The sequence below is a fragment of the Macrobrachium rosenbergii genome, chromosome 19, assembly GCF_040412425.1.
Source record: "Macrobrachium rosenbergii isolate ZJJX-2024 chromosome 19, ASM4041242v1, whole genome shotgun sequence".
Classification (NCBI taxonomy): domain Eukaryota; kingdom Metazoa; phylum Arthropoda; class Malacostraca; order Decapoda; family Palaemonidae; genus Macrobrachium; species Macrobrachium rosenbergii.
The window spans coordinates 371,657-391,958 of record NC_089759.1 but is presented as its reverse complement, the minus strand read 5'-3'; the positions used below and the strand labels follow the sequence as shown (position 1 = coordinate 391,958).

General features: G+C 46.7%; 1 protein-coding gene and 1 pseudogene across 6 annotated transcripts in view; both read left to right on the top strand.

Moving 5' to 3' along the window:
- Nucleotides 1-20,302, top strand: part of Tip60 (Histone acetyltransferase Tip60) — a 357,015-nt gene that overhangs the window by 92,540 nt on the left and 244,173 nt on the right. The window lies entirely within an intron of this gene.
- LOC136848886 (5S ribosomal RNA) lies at nt 3,429-3,545 on the top strand (annotated as a pseudogene).

Genomic DNA, 20,302 nt, shown 5'->3' with positions numbered 1-20,302 from the left:
TATATACATACAAGCATCCCCGGTTATCGGCAGGCTTGGTTATCAGTGATCCGGTTTTATGTGCGTCTAGCAACGAAAATTGGCCGAAATGGTCGAAAACTGCAATTGTAAGCTAAAACACTTACAGTCTAGTAATATTCAACCAATTGCCTTCATTTTGCAACAAACGGGAAGTCTTTAGCACAATATTTCGATTTATGGTGAAATTTTGAAAAAAACTTTTTTGTGTTCATGAAACTTACCTGTCAGATATATATATAGCTGTATTCTCCGAAGTCCGACAGAATTTCAAAATTCGCGGCACACGCAGTGGCCGGGCAGGTGGTTAGTACCCATTCCCGCCGCTGGGAGGCGGGTATCAGGAACCATTCCCATTTTCTATTCAGATTTTCTCTGTCGCCGGACTGTCAACACCTGTTGTCAGTTCCTCCGCCATTTGGATTTCGAAATTTGTTGTCACTTAAGTATTTTGGTTGTTTTTGGTATTCGACTGGATCTGTGACTTGGCATACGCTCTTTGTGGACCGTTTTGATTTTGCTTTTGACTTTTCTTATAATTAAGATGTCTTACCTCTAGCTATCGAGTCTGTAGCTTGGGTGAATGTAAGGTGAGGCTATCAAAGACTTTGATAGTTCCTCACACTTTTGTATGATATGTAAGGGTGTTCAATGCTCTATGATAATCGGTATAATGAATGTGAGGGATTATCTGAGGGTGAGTGGAAGAAATATGAAGCCTATATGCTTAAATTGGAGCGTGATAGGTTGAGGAGATCTTCCTCCTAGAGTGCATCCTTAGATGGACAGTCAGGTTTTCTCCTACTAGTAACCCTGTAGTAAATATTAGTACTAACCCTGTAGTATGTTGCTGCAGGAGGTAATACCCTGGCTCTCGTGTTGGAGTCAATGCATGCTCTTGAAACTAAAGTGAATGCAATTCAAGCGCAAAGTGTTAGTGCTAGTGCCCCTAGTGTTGTGGAGGGGCGTCAGATCGCCCTATAATGCCTCTAGGCCTGGACCTCTGTCGAACTCCCAGGACCAGGGAGGGGGCATGTCGAAAGTCGCATGAGGGTTACGGGGCTTCCCACCGATCTGACGCTACCCAGGCCCCGGGGATCATCCAAGTCCTCTTCCTCCTCCAGACGTTTGTGCTCGCCCCCAGAAAGTTGAGTGGATATTCCTCCGCAGAAGAGAATAAAGTGTTTTTCGGATGATGACGAATAAAGTGACCCCTGTCGCGCTAAGGCAAGGGCTAGAGCTTCTTCCCCTGTGAGAAGGAAGTATACGTCTCTCGCCCCTCTCCTTCTCTCAGGTTCAGCCCTTCTCCCGAGAGAGTTGCTTCTCCAACGTGTCAGATTTTGTTGGGTTTGCAACAACAGCTGGATGCTCTCATGAACCTTTCAAAGATTCGAAACTGCCTGTTAAGAGGTACAGACCTTCACCTTCGTCTCCTGCTTCGTCTTCCTTGTCTGCTAGATGTTTTGGGGCTTCTCGTCTGTCATCTAGAGAGAGTGTTAAGTGGCTTCCTAATCGTCTTCCCCGATTTGAGGTGTTGGACTTTTCTCTTGACAAGCGCCAGGAGCGCGTGTCTTGCTCTTCGCGTGCTTCTCACGCTTCACGCGCGCCTCATCTTGACGCTCGGCGCGCGTCTAGCCATGACGCTTCGCGCGCGCCACACTGTGAAACTCTTCTCGTGTCTTGCCACGGAGCCTCTCGCGCGCCACGCCATGACGCTCCGCGCTCGCCTCGCCGTATAGCTTCAAAGTCTTCTTGTGTTGACGCCGCTCCTGTTGTACATCAGGACGCACAACTACCTGCTTCAACTTCTGATGTCCTTCATAATTTAGCCACGACTTCTTCAAATCGCTGGAGTTCCGCCACGATCGGCGAATCGGAACTACTTTTCTCACTCAAGACCCGCCAGCTGGGGAAGAACATCCTCTTTCGTCACAGCCTTTGGATGAAGAGAAACATCTTTAGTCTTCTTCTTCCTCTGATTATCAGACTCTGGCTATTTTACTTAAGGATCTGTTTCCTGAGACTTTTCAACCTTCGGCTCCTCTCTTTCCACCTTCGCAGTTGTCTTTGTCTTAAGGGGGAGAAGGACTCTGGCTTTCTCAAGATGAGGAAGTCTTTATCTACTAAAAAGGCATTCCAGAAAGTCCAGGATTGATGGCTGCCAGGAAAATCAAGGAAAGTTTTATTTTCGCTTTGCCTCCTTCACGCTTGTTATAACAAAGCAGGCATTTGGTATGAGACAGGGGATTACATTTTTAACGTCCCTTGACTTCTCAAGGACTTTGCAATCCTAGTCGACGTAATTTCTTGAAGATCCCACTTGTCTTCTTTTAAGGTGTCTTGGACTCTGACTGAGATGGACCACCATTTTAAAGGCCTCTTCAAGATTATTGAGGTCTTTAACTTCTTGGACGGGTGTCTGGAAGTTTTGAACACGAAGGCTACTAATCCGGTTTCCATTAGTCTGGGGAGCTGTCCAGTGTACTGCGGTGCATGGACAAAACGTCAGAGATGGCTCAAGAACTTTTGACACTCAGTTTTCATAGGTTCTTTTGAAAAAGAGAGCATTGTCTTGCTATTTCTAGGTGAAGTCTTTTTCACCAATATGTCAGAAGGGAAAACATGCAGTTCGTGTCCTTTCTTGAGCCATCTCTTCCCCAGACTTTGGTTAAGAATATTGCTGTCAGCCTTCATGAAAAGGCAATCCAAGACCTTCTTTCCAGATCTTCAAACGTCCTTTGGCCCCATCATCGTCCTCTTCTTTTCCTCAGTTGGCTAAGAAGAAATGTTTGCCCTTTTAGAAAGGGGCTTCCATGGGAAGCAACACGAAACCCGCACCACGAGGGAGAGTTTTTCCCAAAGGAATGTCACTTCCAAGAGAGGTAGCAAGTGACTCCTTTCATCTCCAGACACCATTAGCAACCAGGCTTCATTTTGCACAAGCCTGGAAAGAGAGAGGGGCAGACGTTTGGTCCCTCCTAGTGTTAGAGAGAGGTTACTTGATTCCCTTCCTGTCTCCTCCTCCTTTGTTTTTGTTTCCCAATTGCCATCCTGTCAAACAGAAAATTCTGTTTGACCTGCTCAACAGATGCTCGAGCGAAGAGCAGTGGAACAGGTCTTGGACTCGCAGTTCCCGGGATTTTACTACAGATTGTTTCTAGTCCCAAAACTTTCAGTAGGCTGAGACCCGTCTTTGACGTCAACAGGCCGAACAACTTGGTCCGGAAGGAAAAGTTCAAGATGGAGAACTCGCAGTCAATACTAGGAGCCCTTCATCCCGGGATTGATGGTATCTTTGGATCTCCAAGATGCTTATCTTCACGCCCCAATTCATCCACGTTCGATGAAGTATCTCAGGTTGTCTTTGGGGACTAGACGTACCAGTTCTGGGCTCTCTGCTTTGGACTCTGCACAACGGCCATACCACGTTGAAAGCACCGCTTCGTCCGATCAGTGAAGTTAAGCAACGTTGGGTCTGGTCAGTACTTGGATGGGTGACCGCCTGGGAACACCAGATGCTGTTGGCATCACATTTTGCTCCAAGGGTGTTTACACTTCTCATGAAGAACATTGCGATGCAGTTGCACCTGTCGCACGTCAGGATCTCTCTCTACTTGGACGACTGGTTGATTCGAGCGTCGTCGAAGCAAAGGTATCTGGAGGACCTTCAGTTGACTCTGCAACTCGTGAAGTCCCTGGGACTTCTGGTCAATGTGGAAAAGTCGCAGCTGATCCCCTCACTGTCCATTGTGTCTGGGAATTCAGATGTATTCAGCGGCTTTTATAGCGTCTCCGTCGCAAGAACGGCAACTTCTATGTACGAAAAAGTCTTGGCCTTCTTGGGGAAGGAAACATGCTCGGTGAGGGAATGAATGAGTCTGCTGGGGACCATTTCCTCGCTGGAGAAGTTTGTTTCCCTGGGGAGACTGCATCTCAGGCCTCTTCAGTTCTTTCTGTTGGAGAACTGGCAAAGCAAGGAAGACTTGAAAGAGGAATTGAGAATTCTTCCTTCTGTAAAAGAGGATCTGTAGCGGTGGCTCAATCCAACGAAATTGCAGAAAGGGATCTCCCTCAAGCTTCTGAACCCCGACCTAGTGTTGTTTTTCCGACGGGTCGTCAACAGGTTGGGGGCAACACTAGGGGAGAGGAAGTGTTAGGAACCTGGAAAGAGGAACAGGTGTCCTGGCATTTCAGCATCAAAGATTTGGCGGCTATCTTTTAGCTCTCCAATTCTTCGAGGTCCAAGTTTGCAATCGTAGTTCAAGTTCGACAACACTACGGCATTGGATTACCTCAAGAGACAGGAGACAGGGCGGAACACACTCTTGTTCCCTGTTCAGCCTTGCAAGAGAGATTATTCTTTGAGCCTATGCTCGCAACATTTCGATTCTCACAGGTTTTGTTGCAGGGGTCGAAAATGTTCGAGCAGACCTGCTCAGTCGGCGCCATCAACTCCTGCCGAAGGAATGGACCCTTCATCAGGAGGTTTGCCAAGATTTTTGGAAACTTTGGGGTTGCCATCTTGTGGATCTTTTCACGACCTCAAGAACAGCGAGGCTCCCTCTTTACTGCTCACCTGTACTCGACCCGGGGGCAGTTGCGATTGATGCTCTTCTCTGGGATTGGACGGGAATAGATGTTTACGCCTTTCCCCCGTTCAAAATTCTGGGAGAAGTAATATGCAAGTTCGCGGCCTCACAAGGGACGAGGATGACTCTCATCCCCACGTTTTGGCCTTCGAACCACTGGTTCTCGGAGTTTCTCTTCTGGTTGGTAGATGTTCCGAGAACCCTTCCTATGAGAGCAGACCTGCTCATACAACCCCACTTCGCGAGATATCATCAAAACCTCCCCACTCTGAACCTGACTGCATTCAGACTATCGAAAAATTGGTCAGAGCGAGGGGTTTTCTGGCTAGGTGGCACGGGCCATCGCTAGAGCCAGAAGTTCTTCATCTAACAGGATATATCTAGCGAAGTGAGCAACCTTCAAGGGTTGGTGTAGAAAGAAGGGCTTTTCCTCTTCCTCTATCACTGTGAGCCAGATTGCGGATTTTCTCCTTTACTTAAGAGAAAAACTCAATATAGCAGTTCCGACTATCATGTGTTATCGGAGCATGCTTTCGACTGTTTTCAGACACAGAGGACTAGATTTGTCTGACAATATGGACCTCCACGATCTTACGAGCTCTTTCAAGACATCTAAGGTTCCTCAGCTAATTCCTCCTGCTTGGAACTTGGACGTAGTTCTCAAGTTTTTGATGTTTAGTCCTTTTGAGCCTCTCCACTCTGCATCTCTTAAGGATGTTACTCGAAAACGGCATTCCTCACGGCTCTGGCGCGACGCAAGCAAAGAGTGAGCGAAGTTCAAGGCCGTCATGTGGGCTTCAAGGAACACGATGCTGTCTACTCTTTAAGCCCTAAGTTCTTGGCTAAGAATGAAAGGCCTTCTAACCCTTGGCCTAGACACTTTGAAATTAAAGGTTTAGCACATCTTATTGGACAGGAACCTGAGGGAGTTCTGTGTCCAGTTAGAGCTCTCAAGTACTACCTTAAAAGAACCCAGGACACTCGTGGTCCCTCGGATATTTTATGGTGTTCTGTGAGGCAACCAGTTAAACCTATGTCGAAGAATGCACTGGCATTCTTCATTAGGGACGTCATTAAGGACGCACACTCTAGTTGTGACGACTCCAACTTAAAGTTGTTGAGAGTTAACGCTCACGAGGTGAGGGCAGTTGCTACCTCCATGGCGCTCCAGAAAAATATGGTGCTCAGTGACATTCTCAGTGCCACATTTTGGCGAAGCAATTCGGTGTTTGCCTCACACTCTTGGCGAGATGTTTAGGTAGCATACGAAAATTGCTTTTCGCTGGGACCATACGTTGCTGCTTCAGCAACCTTGGGGACAGGGGGTAACTCTGATCCTATCCCTTTTTAATTGTGTTTTTATGGTTGTTGGGTCGACTACTGGAGGCAGTCTTCCCAATCCTTTGCAAACTAATGCTTTAGGTGTTGGTTAGATGGTTAGTAATGCTCTTTTGTCCTCTTTGTATGGTCTATGATCTAGTCACATTGTGGTCACGCCCCCGTTGACAGATCATCTAGAAGTCGCCAGCTATATAGGTCACTACCTCGCTGGGGTCTCTAGTAAAGCAGAAGCAGACTAGAGTGACAGTAACCACTCAGTCAGCTACGCTATTAGATAAGGAACCAAAATAATTTTACCAATAAATTGGTTTTTTCCCTAATTCATGGCTGTCTCTACCCCCCTCCAAAGGTGGTATTCAGCTATATATATATCTGACAGGTAAGTCTCATGAACAAAATGATATTTTAATGATAAAATAAAGTTTGTTCATACTTACCTGGCAGATATATATATTCATATTGCCCTCCCTCCTCCCCTCAGGAGTCAGTGGTGTTAGAAAATCTGAATAGAAAATGGGAATGGTTCCTGATACCCGCCTCCCAGCGGCGGGAATGGGTACTAACCACCTGCCCGGCCACTGCGTGTGCCGCGAATTTTGAAATTCTGTCGGACTTTGGAGAATACAGCTATATATATATCTGCCAGGTAAGTATGAACAAACTTTATTTTATCATTAAAATATCATTTTTACGTCCGCACGTTACGAATTCATGCATCATTTTGTGATAATATTTTCTCTGTGTTGCTTTGATCGTTTTACAATTTGTTATATACCAAAATCATCGCAAATTAGTGTACAATACAATAAAAAAAAACAACTCATTAGCTTTAACTGTTTTGCTCACAGCGCGATTTGTATACAGTTATATATGAATTTTTTTTTGCGGTTATGTATTTCAATATTTATATATGATAATGATATTTTTTTTCATTTCTGATGGTTGCATACTAAACTTCAGGCATGACAAAAAAGGAGCCAAAAATGAACTCTTAATCTTAAAAACTAAGCGTGCTGTGATTTTTTGAAAAAAACTTTTTTTCCGCTTTGGCGCTAACTCCTGAACGCCGCCAGCATACGGCAGACACTTTTGTAAATAGAGGCTCGGCGTTTAAGGGTTAATTGTCCTGCCCCTGAATGGTTGATCCTAATCCTTTGTAAAGCCTCATAAATATTTAACCCTGTTTTGGCAGTTCTACTAATCTTCAGTTGTGTTGGATTCCAGGTACATATTTTTCCTTTGCAATCCCCATCTGTCATGTATATGAGCTTTCATTGTAAACTTGTTTTAAAATTTCTTCAGTCTGCTAAGTAAAGGATGACAGTCGAAAGGCCTCGCATCACTCCAGTGTTTCTCTTTCCTTCGTGTATTTTGTCTTTATTTATATATTAATCACGTTCCATATTTTCGTGATTCAGTTATACATATTTATGACCCCGACCTCTCATGGGGTCTACTTACACTGGTCTGGCTGCAGTACTGTGGGTCATGCTTAAATAAGGCACAGGATGAATTTAACAATGATCTGTATTATCTAAGACTTACACAAGGGCCCAAGTATCTAAGCAAACTAATATTTACAGTAAACATGAGTTAGAGGCTGAGGGGGAACCCGGCGGATTCAGCGAGGGGAAGTACGTCTTTCCCCTAACCTCGACAAAAACGCACTGCCCCCAAAAGGATGCCTTTTTGGGCATCTTCCTCCTGCCTTGTAAAACCTCACAACCCCCAATTTCTTCTCTACCGGACACGATTGGCCCTGGCAGTTCTCATTAGGCCTATCAGCCAATTGGTGCCAGGTAAGGTGACGCCATATCCCTACGAACTTTTGGGTGGTTTCTGGGGGGAGGAAAGTGTCCTCTGTCTGAGAGAAGATGACCGTTGACCCATCCTCAAAAAAAGAAGCTTTCTAGGACAAACAGTCCTCATTCTCAATTACAGGCAGTCCCCGGTTATTGGCGGGGTTCCGTTTTTGAGGGTGTGATGATAACCGAAAATCGCTGCTAACCAAAAATCGGCGATTTTTGGAGCTTTTTCGGGGCTTACCAGCGCCGATTTTCGGTTATCAGCGCCTCTGTTAGGTATGTATTGGGGCCAATACCCAATTATCGGTGCCGATAAGCGGAAATCGGCGATTTTTGGCACCGAAAATTGCCAATTCTCGTTGCTAGACAAGCGCCATAAAACTGGATCGCCGTTAAAAGAGCCTGCCGTTAACCGGTGACTGCACGTATCCGTACTTGAGAATGAGGATAAAACGCGATGGCGACATGCCTTATTTGCATTAGAACTATAAACTCACGGATCACGTCATTGATGAATTCGCGTCCATTGTCACTGGCCAACATCTTGGGACACCCGAACCTCTACACGACAGAACATAACGCCTTAGCCACTTCACCTGCTGTCTTATGCATCCACGAACACAAAAATGTATTTGGGCTGTCCTTGCCCAGAAGGCAGTGGTCCAACCACATCCATATGAACTCTGTCCCATTTCACAGGTACCACAGGCTACAATTGGGCCTTCGGTACCACATGTCTGTGACTTTTCATTGTATTACACATGCGACAACTTCTTACAAATCTAGTTATGTCCTTACACATGCTAACCCAAAAGAAGTGTTCACAGGCTCTTCTAAGAGATCTCTCTATACCTACGTGCCCGGCATAAGGGCTTACATGGATCATATGCGTGGCTCTCTCTATTAAAGCTCGAGGAAGGACAACTCGGGCGCGGATATCACCGGGCATTTTCTCATATCTGCAAAACAAGATGTCTCCTTCAATAAAGAAAACATCCTTCTGCAAATACACAGAACTCAGGAATTTGCTGCTGTCACCTCTCACACAGGCCTTGATTTGGTTAATCCAGGCTTCAGAACCTTGACTCTCAACCAACTCTCGCACACTCCAACCACAAAAATCAACCACACTTTCATACTCTGGGCATTTACTCACTCCCCCAGTCCGAGTTCCACTTGCATTCAACCTGCTGTCACCCCCGCCACTCCCACTCATCTGTGAGTGCCCACGAGATTCCCATTTTCTATGCTCTGGGCTTCCATCTGATTGATTTGTCTTAACGTTGCTGGCACTAGTGCCGGCACCGCTTGTGCCACCAACGTCACAAGATTTCTTTTGTCGTTCTTCCTTGCGCTTTGCAGCACGTGTTGTTACTCCTATGACATTCCCAGAGAGAGCATCTGCCACCCTATTACTTTTGCCTGGAATATGCTCTATTTTTAGGATATCACACTATAGAATTCGCTCGATCCAACGAGCTTGGGGAATAGAAATCTCGCTCCTCTTAAGTAGGTACGTTAGCGGGCTGTGATCTGTACTTTATGTCCCAATAAAAAATAGCGGTGTCTCTCCAGCAACCACAAGACTGCCAAAGCCTCTCGATCGAAAGTACTATAATTTCTCTCTGCCCCTTTAATGCTCGTGATGCAAAACAAACTAGTCTGTCATTACCTTTATCGTCTATGTGAGTTATTACTCCTCCGATCGCGATAACTCGCATCTGTAGTCACAATAAATGGTCGATCAAACCTCGGATAAGCCAAGAGTTCGTCGCCCACAAGGGCATCTTTTAATTTCTGAAAAGCATCTTGTTCCTTCTCACCCCACTGGAAATCAGGTCGCTTCCTTAATGCATCTCATGTTCTCGCTATCTGGCCAAAGTTCTTAATGAATTTACAGTAAAATCCTGTGAGCCTGAGGAAGCTGGCTACATCCTTCGCATGTTTAGGCTGTGGAAATTCTTTAATTGCTAAGACTTTATCAGCACAAGGCTTAAGGCCTTCAGAAGTTATGATGTGCCCAAGAAATTCCACTTCGGCCTGACAAAATTGGGCATTTATCGAGGTTAATTTTCATGCCATGGCGCCTTACTGCTTCTAAAACCTCTAACAAGTTAGCCATATGCACCTTTGCTGTGGCACCGATTACAATGATATCATCCAGGTATATAAAAACTCCACAACCTAATATGGAAGCTAAAACTGACATCATTTCTCGTGGAAAATGAGCCGGAGCATTCTTTAATCCAAAAGGAAGGAAATTATATTCAAATAGCCGATTATTCGCTATAAAGGCCGTTTTCACTTATACAACTTACCCGGTAGTTACATATAGCTGTCGTCTTTGACGCCACGGCAGTATTCAAATTTCGCTAGCGCAATCGTTACATAAAGGTGATCCTCTACCCCGCCTCTATCGGGTATCGGAACCGCCCCAAGAACACTTCATTAGTTTTTTCGTGCAACCGTAATACGGTTCTGCTGCTGGTAGTATTTCTCAACAATTCGAACTTCTAATTCCTTTTTTGGTGAAGTACTTTCGGTTTGTTGTTTTGCTGGCGCTAGTTATTGCTTGAGAGTTATTATTAGTTGGACTATTATGTCTGATTCTGGTTCTAGTGGTATCCGGTTTTGCAGCAAAGGCTGCAAAACCAGGCTTGTTAAGCTTAGTCTAGATCCGCACACTTCGTGGCTTTTCATGCAGGGGCAAAAATGTTCTGCTGATTTGACTTGTAACGAGTGTGAACTTCTAACTTTGTCTGACTGGAGTGCTTTGGGGAAGTACATGAAGAAGCTAGAAAGAGATAGGATTAGGAAGGCCTCTTCTAGGTCTTCGAGGTCAGGAGGTAGTCAAGAGGTTTTGTAAATCCTATTATTCAGTGCCCCCTGTAGTTCCTGTAGTTTTACCTACCCGGACACCGTTTCTCCCAATCCCGATACCGTGTCAGTCCTTAACCGCGTTTATGTCTTCCATGCAGAAAATGGGGACAATTTGCAGCGGTTAGTAGACCGCAGTGATACGAGTGTTGTGCCTTGTGTAAGTGTTGTGGAGGAGGTAGCTTCGGCCCATTCACGCCCCAGGTCTAGGGCCCTGTCAGGCTCCCAGGTTCCAGGGAGAAGGCATGCCGAAAGCCGAAAGGAGGTGAGTGGGACCTGCTCCCGAGTAGTTGCCCCTCAAGCAGTCCTGTTGCCGCTTCCCAGGCTGCTGGCCCTCACCAGAAAAGGTGAGGAGCGGAGAGTGTCGAGTGGATCCAGTTGGAGTTCCTCCCCGCCTAGAGGTTGGCGTTTGACTCTTCTAGACCTTTGAAGAGGTCTCGTCTGCTTTCTCCATTGAAGATTCCTAAGAAGAAGGCTCTTCTGGAGGATCCTTCCCCCTCCTGTAGCTTTTGGGCAGAACCGAGAGGCTTTCTTCGCCGGACTCGTCTCATTCGTTATCGGGCGGATCCTCCCTGTCAGACGATTACATCTGATAGGCCTGCTCCTTTGGCGCCAGCGACTCCTGTGACTCCTGTTCCTGTGGCGCCTGCTCCAGCATTCGATGGACCTCAACAGCTTGTGATTGACGGAATTAACGCCCGTTTGGACTCGATTTTACAACTTTTGTCTAAAAATCAAGTCTCTTCTTTGGCTCCTCCTACGATGCCAGCGGCGCCCACCACATCGCCTCGTTCTATCGCCCCGGTAGCGCCGCCGCTTGCGCGCTCCATTGGCGCCACCTTTGGCTGCTGTGCCGATTGCGCCTCCTTTGGCGCCCTGTGATACCAGTGGCGCCGCTCGACGACTATGTCTGCCGCTCCGTAGCGCTCCGCTGCGCCTTCATTGACGCCTCCTGTCGTTGTGGTAACGACGGCCCGCTTTGGCGCCACTCGTTGCTGTATCAACTGCGCCTTTGGCGCTCCGATGGCTCCTCAACAGGCTCAATCTCTTTCGTGACACAGCAAGAATATGTCACTAGCCTTCCAGCCCCCGCTGTAACTCAAGTCTCAGTTCAAGGAGACTTGATGAAGATGTTGTCCAGCTGGACTTATCCCCAATTTCTGACGAACTCCTCTCGGGCTTAGAGGAGCAGTGTAAGGAGGAGAAGTCTCCGCAACTCTCTTCCTACAAGAAGCTCTTGAAGTTCTTTATTGAGAACTTCCTGATTCGTTCCGCCTGCGTGCTCCTCCGCCTCCTGGGTCCCAGTACAAGAGGGACAAGGCTTCTGTTTCTTCTTCGACTTTACCAAACTTGTCCTGTCCGTCCCGGCGAAGAAAGGCCTTAAGAAGATGGATGCTTGGCTGGCCGAGAAGAGGGAAATTGGAAAGAACGTCTTCTGTCTTCCCCTCCGTCGCTCCTTCCGTGAACCGGAGTTGGTATGAGACTGGGGAAATGTTTTCCTGGGTGTGGCTGCCTCCGCACAGGGGGACTTCTCCAGTCTCATGGATGCCAGTAGGAGGACCGCACTTAATTCTGCGAAAGGTCTTCTTTACGTCCTCCGAACTGGATCAAGTTTTCAAGAGCGTATTTCGGACTCTTGAAATTGTGAGCTTCCTGACTGGGCGACATGCGGCCTTAGCCAGGAAGATTAAGGATTTTAATCTTCCTTCCGAGCTCTTGGATGATGTGGTAGGAGTAGTGGATTGCATGGATAGGGGCATCTGCCACAGTGCAGTAGAACTGGCCTCTTTATTTACGACAGGGTTCTCAAAAAGAGGCAACTTTGGTGCTCCTTCCTAGCAAAAGGTGTTTCTTCAAGCCAGAAGTCGGCTCTCTTGTTTTCTCCTTTAAACAAGGCTCATCTGTTTCCGCAAGAGTTGGTTGCTGCAATTTCCCAGGCATTAGCCCAGAAGTCAACCCAGGATCTTTTGTCGCAGTCTGCCAAGAAAAAGAGACCTGTGCTTTCTACCGCTTCTGCGCATTTGGTGTTTCGTCCTCCCTCTTTCTCGTATGGACAGTATAAAGGAAGACCCTCTAAACGTGTTTTTGGCAGGGCCAGAGGAAAAGGCAAAGCCACGCCTAGAACCTCGACGGCCCCAGAGAAGAAATGAACCTTTGTCCTCCATTCAGCTGTAGGAGCCAGACTGCAAAGGTTCTGGCAAGAGTGGCAACAGATCTCGGCAGACCCTTTGACGATCCAAGTTTTAAAAAAGAAGGATATGCCATCCCCTTCCTTTCCAAACCTCCTTTAGTGGAGGCCGGTTTCTTTACAGGCGTATTTCGCACAACTCCGCGAAACCAGACGCCCTTCGCTCAGAAGTCCGAGCCATGCTGGAGAAGGAAGCGATAGAACAGCTTCATGCCCCTCTATCTCCAGGTTTCTACAATCGTCTGTTCCTGGTTAAAAGCATCAGGGGATGGAGACCCGTCCTGGACGTGAGTGCGTTTGAATGTAATTTCATTCAGAAGACAAAATTCTCCATGGAGACAACTCAGTCGGTCTTGGCGTCTTTACATCAGGGGGATTGGATGGTTTCGATAGACCTCCAAGACGCTTATTTTCACGTCCCGATACATCCAGCTTCAAGGAAGTTCCTGAGGTTCGTCTTCGAGGGACAGGTTTATCAGTTCCGTTCCCTCTGCTTCGGTCTGTCGACAGCCCCGCAAGTTTTCACAAGGATCCTGTTGTCAGTAGCCAGACATCTTCACCTGGAAGGAATTCGAGTTTCCATGTACCTCGACGATTGGCTGCTCAAAGCTGCTTCGAGGGAGAGCTGTTTGGAGGACCTATCAAAGACTCTTCAATTAACGAAGTCTCTAGGCCTCATTATCAACGAGAAGAAGTCTTGCCTTACTCCCAGTCAGCAGATTGTCTATTTGGGAGTGAGTCTGGACTCTCAGACTTTTCAGGCTTTTCTGTCCAACCAACGGATAGCCTCATGCCTGCAGAAGATAGACGACTTTCTGCAGAGGAAGATTTGTTCCGCGAACGAATGGATGAGCTCGTGGGGAACCTTAACTTCAGTGGAGAAGTTTGTAAAACTATTTATTTAAACCTGAGACCACTGCAGTTTTACCTGCAAGAGAAGTGGCCCAGGAAAACAGTTCCCGGACTCCTTCACATTCGCCATTTCGAAAAGATAAAGGAGTGCCTCCGTTGGTGGAGGTCAGAAGGAAGGCTGTCACAAGGACTTCCTCTTCAGCTTCCGAACCCAGACCTAACTCTTTTTCCGACGCCCGGACAAGGGCTGGGGAGCGACTATGGGGACAAAAGAAGTTTGGGCCAGTGGCAAAGAGAAGAGAGAAACTGGCATATCAATCGAAAAGAACTAAAAGCGGTTCACTTAGCCCTGTTAGCCTTTCAAAAAGAAGTGGAAGGCAAATGCGTCTTGGTCCAGGCGGACAACACGACCGCTCTGGCATACATTCGAAACGGGGCACTTCACTCGTGGTCCTCACGAGACCTCGAGGAGCTTCTAGTTTGGACGGAGGAGATCGGGACCAGACTAGTAACCCAGATTTATCCAAGGGGAGAAAAATGTAGCAGCGGACCTTCTCAGCAGAAAGAACCAGGTCCTATCCAACAGTGGACTTTACATCCCCTAGTTTGCAAGGAGCTTTGAAGATATGGGGACGCCGCCATAGATCTTTTTGCAACCGACAAAACGACTCGGCTGCCCTTTACTGCTCTCCAGTTCCAGACAACAAAGCGGTTTTCGTGGATGCAATGTTCATGGACTGGTCGGACCTGGACCTGTATGCCTTTCCCCGCTCAAGATCCTGCGGCAGGTAATCTTAAGTTCTCAAGCCATCAAACGTAAGGATGACTCTGGTGGCTCCATTCTGGCCGTCCAGGAGTGGTTCCCGGACCTTCTAAACCTACTGTCAGACTTTCCGAGACTTCTGCCAGAGAGACCAGATTTACTCAGACAGCCGCACTTTCAGAGGTTCCACCAAAACTTGTCCGCTCTTCATCTTGTCGCCTGCAGACTGTCAGAGACTCATCAGAAAGAGAGGTTTTTCAAGAGAGGCTTCGAAGCTATCGTGAAGCCAAGAAGAGAATCCTCCACAATGTTTACCAGGTAAGTGGACACAGTTTAGGTCCTGGTGTCGTAAGAGAAGGCGTGTCTTCTTCTTCGACGCCTATAGCCCAGATGGCCGATTTTCTTGTTCCTCCACAGAGAGAAAAAGCTTGCTGTACCTACCATTAAAGGGTATAGAGCTGCCATGTTAGCTTCGGGTCTTTCGACATAGGGGTCTTGAAGTGTCTTTGAGTCAAGACCTTTCAGATCTGATTAGATCATTTAATACGTCAAAGAGAGACCAGAAGAGACCAGTGGCGTGGAATCTTGACGTAGTGCTGAGATGGTTACGGTCTCAGTCCTTTGAACCGATGGCGAATATCTCCTTGAAGGATCTCACGAAAAGACTTTTTTTGTAGCTCTGGCTACGCCAGAGAGTAAGTGAGCTACATGCGATTGACAAGAGAGTAGGCTTTGCTAAGGGGAAGGCAGTATGTATGTCTACTCATTTGGTTTCTTAGCCAAGAACGAAGACCCCGTCTCAGACCTTGGCCAAGAGAGTTTGAAATTAAGGACCTTTCCCAATTGGTCGGTCCCAAGAACCCAAAGGTACCTCTGCCCTGTGAGAGCTCTCAAGTTCTACGCTCAGAGAAGAAGAAGCTCAGAGGTCCCAATGACCACCTCTGGTGCTCGGTTAGAGATCCTTCGAGGCCTCTCTCTAAGAATGCCCTTTCTTTCTTTTTGAGAAGCCTGATAAAAGAAGCTCATGAGCAGTGTGCTGACTCGGAGATGAGTATTCTTAAGGTAAAATCACGAGATTAGAGCGGTTTCGACTTCTGTAGCCTTTAGCAGAAACTTATCTGTGAAGGACTTGGTTAAGTCCACCTTTTGAGATGCAAGTCAGTGTTTGCATCGCATTATTTAGTGGACGTGCAAACTGTTTTTGAAGAGTGCAGTACGCCAGCCCTTTATTGCGACTGACACGGTGTTGGGGAGGGTGAAAAGGAGTCCGCTCCTTAACTAACATTTTCACCTTGGTGTTGGGGTTGTTGTTTTTGAAGGTTGCCTGAGATACATGATGTGTTAGTATCTTCCAGTTTTTAATCTTTGGTATTGGTTTTATGGTAATGTTAGGTGATCCCTCGTTTTGTTGTTCGTTGTACTGCGCCCTGATCAAGGGCATCAGACTTGTCCGTACGCAGCCATGTTCTCTACGGCAGGTACTGTTTTTTATTGTGTCCGACACACGGATCCCTTATATCCTCTCGGCACAATATAAAGGCCAGCAGACTACAGAGGCAGTAACCACTGAGTCAGCTACCTTTAAAGGTAAGGAACCTATGTCTAACTTGTTGCAAGTAGATAATTCCAAGAATTTTATTAGCTGCCAGGGCCCCACCTCCTCAAGGTGCCAATCAGCTATATGTAACTACCGGGTAAGTTGTATAAGTGAAAATGAAATTTTTATGATAAAATAACGTTTCACTTATACTTACCCGGTAGTTACATAATCATAACCCTCCCTCCTCCCCTCACCTGGGCAGTTGGGCAAAACTTATGAAGTGTTCTTGGGACGGTTCCCGATACCCGATAGAGGCGGGGGTAGAGGGATCACCTTTTGTAACGATAGCGCTAAGCGAAATTTGAATACTGCCGTGACGTCAAAGACGACAGCTATATGTAACTACCGGGTAAGTATAAGTGAAACGTTATTTTATCATAAAAATTTCATTTTCTCTTTACTCTCGTCATCTAAGAGAATTTGATGGTAGCCTGACTTGAGATCCAGCATGGTGAAAAATTAATTTACTCTCCCTTACTTTAAGCAAAAGTTCTTCGATCGAGGGCAATGGATAAGCATTATCTTTCTTAATGGCATTCAGTCGCCTATAATCAACACACAACCTGAGAGAGCCATCTTTCTTCTTAAGTAAAATGATTGGAGAAGCCCAAGGAGATTCGCTTTCTTGAATAATACCCTGATCTTGCAATTGATTGATTGTTTCATCGATTACTTGTTCGTGACATGCAGGAGTTCTATAAGGCTTTGTTCGAATGGGGGGATGGTCTCCCGTCTCTGTTCTAAAGGGTAACTTATTAATTCTCCCGGGGGCACATCTCCAGTTGCTATCACATCTTGGTATTCCCCAATTATGTCTCCCGCACATCTGCGGTAATTTAAAGGTGTTGCTTTGGCAGCTGTTTGCAGTAGCCTTCTAAGCTGTGGTTCGCCGCGACCTTGACTCTGTGTAGTCAGGGCCGACACTGCGTTATCGGCTGTTACAAGGGTGCATACTTCTAAATCACAAAGAGACTCACTACCTAATTCTAACCTATTACTAATTACATTAATAAAAGGTACATTCGCCTTCCCATCGACGATGGTAGTGACTACTGGCAGCATGAAGTCTGCCCACTTTTTATGGGGATTAATATATACAAGTGTACCTTCTTCTAACTTTTGTGCTGGGACAACAGGAAGGGAATAGAGATGGGAGGGAGGAATAACCTCCCCTACCTCTGGGCTAGCAGGTACCACTCTTGTGTCCCCCTTGGATGCCCAGGCCACCTTGACACACTGTCTCCTCTCACCCAAGACGGAAAGTTTTTGGTACTGTCTAGTTCCCACTGGCATTGACACTTCCACTCCCCCTCTGTCGACCCCATAGAGAGCCACCTTGTGCTCTCGCATGAAGCCAATTCCCAGAATAATGGGAATTCCTTCCATGTGAGTTGTCGGTACAATATGGAATTTGTGAGTCAAGACTCAGCCACCTAGGGAAATCTGCTGGTTGACAATGTGCTGCATCATTATCTGATGGCCACTCGCAGTGTTTAACAACAGACATCCCTTCGACGCCATAATAGCGCCCGTCACTAAGAGTTCCTCGATCAGGGACACATAAGCTCCACTGTCCATCAAGGCGTGATATGTTCCTGTTCTAATCCCCACTTCAAGAACAGGAACTGAATCTCCACTCTTGCGAGAGGGAGAAGGGGTGGGGGACGTCTATTCTGTTCCTCCACAGGTACACATACCCCTTGGGCAGAGGGAGATCTCACCGGCGGGGGAAGACTCCCACCTACATGCTGGCCGGGGGTGGCACTACTCCCACTTACACGCTGGCCGGGGGTGGCACTACTCCCACTAGGCCCTCTTCTTCTCTTGCGGTCTCTGCCACTGGCCCTTGGTGTGCCGAAGGGAGGATGCATGCAAGTACACTTCCTCCTCCCCTTCCCCGGCACATTCCCCTGCCTCTCAAGGGAGGGGAGCGCGCCATTTGAAGCGGTGCCGTTTTTTGAACACTCGCTAACCAGATGGTCGGTGGCACTGCATCTGAAACAATGCTTTTGGCCATACAATGGGCATTGGGCACGCATTTGGCCCTCTTTCCCGCACTGCCAACAGAGTCTCCCTGCTGCACCCACGCTCCCCCTTCCCCTGGCCCCCCTTGGTCGCTTGGCACTGGGGCCAACTCCGCTCAAGTTGGTTGGGTCTGGAAGAGCATGCTTTTGTGTCATGGACTGGTTGGCAGAGGTGACAATGGGAGGGGGTTAGGACAATGCCCTTTTCTGCTTGCAGCTGTCTCTCATTCTCTAATGCCAACTGGGCTGAGTCAATCGTAGCCTCCAAGGGCTGCCCATCCGAGCAGCAGCGCAGCTACTGAGGGGGGGGAGAGTCTTCAGCAACATCTATTTGCAGAATCTCTCACTGCCCTCCTCTGTCTGCTCTGCGTCCGAGGTCAAACTTTCATAGTCGGCCAACAGTCGGCGATGCACTCGGCGATGCCCTCCCCTACTCGTAATGCTGGAGAATAGCTGGCCCATATCTCTCACCTGGCCTCTTCTTGTAGGGCGAAGCATGGTATAAGGCCTCGTCTGAACAGTGGCCAATCTTTATGTCTGTTTTTCCATGACCTTAGCAACTTGGCATCGACCCAATCGCTAATGGCCTCTTCGACACTGTTAACGAAGGCTTTGATCGACACGAAGCCCTCTTTTGACCTTGAGTTATCGAAGTCGAGGATGTTTGATGCTGGCACAGGAAGTTTCATCACCACACTGGGGCACCACACCGGCCGGCGCCGAAGGTTGCATTGCAATCCTGGATGGAGCGGAAACGATCATTCCATTCCCGCTACTACAGTTCCCCGCCGACGTAGAACCATGTGTACTATCGCTGTTCGGAATTCACGACGGTGTACTACTGTTCGTTTCGCTCGCATTCATCGGGTTCTCGCCTCCTTGCCAACCCCACTTCAGGAATGCCCTAATAAAGGCAATGACATTTTCTTCGTCCATTTCGCTATTCTCCCCAACCTTTCTCTGACTAACTTCTACCGCCCTACCATCTCTCTCATCTCGTTTGTCACTGTTCGCCCTGTGGAATCTCGTGCTTCTTGTGTTATACACCATTGTCCTCAAATTAATATCACTCCACAGTTATTGAATTAGCACGATTGCAGACCCACAATTCGCTATATTTACTATTAATTAGCGCTTCGCAGCTGACCCCACACACCTGACACCGGAAGATGACCCCGACCTCTCATGGGGTCTACTTACACTGGTCCGGCTACAGTACTGTGGGTCATGCTTAAATAAGACATGGGATAAATTTAACAATGATCTGTATTATCTAAGACTTACACAAGGGCCCAAGTATCTAAGCAAACTAAAATTTACAGTAAACACGAGTTAGAGGCTGAGGGGGAACCCGGCGAATGCAGCGAGGGGAAGTATGTCTTTCCCCCTAACCTAGACAAAAACGCTCTGCCCCCAAAAGAACGCCTTGTTGGGCATCTTCTTCCTGCCTTGTAAAACCTCAAAACCCCTGATTTCTTCTCTAATGGACACGATTGGCCCTGGCACTTCTTCTTAGGCCTATCAGCCAATTGGTGCCAGATAAGGTGACACTATATCCCAATGAATTTTTGGGGGTGTCTGGGGGAAGGAAAGTTTCCGCTGTCTGAGAGAAGATGACTGTTGACCCACCCTGTAATGGTGTCCTACGACTGCATCAGGACTCCAGGGAATTCTCACAAACACTGAGGACACACACACACACACATATATGTATGTATGTATATATAAACTTCTCAAAAAAAGAAGCTTTCTAGTATAAACAGTCCTCATTCTCAATTATCCGGACTTGAGAAAGAGGACTGTTTGTCTTAGAAAGCTGTAACTTTTTTGAATAAATATCTCTGCTAGGTACCATCCAGTTTGAATGAGGTCCTATTAGTATATATATATATATATATATATGTGTATGTGTATATGTATGTATATATATATATATATATATATATATATATATATATATATATATATATATATATATATATATATATATATATATATATATATATATATATATATATATATATTATATTTATATATATAAATATTTTGACACTAAGTGATCAGGTACCTGGTTATTACACAAATAATAAGACCAAAAAATTTACCTCACTTCGGCCAGACACTTGAAACCTCATAACAAAAATATTAAGACTGAATAGTCTAAAGGTACAGTGATCCCTTAAAACTTGCTTAACACTTGAAAATTTAATCTAAATTTATCGAGTTATGGGAGAGGTAACAACTG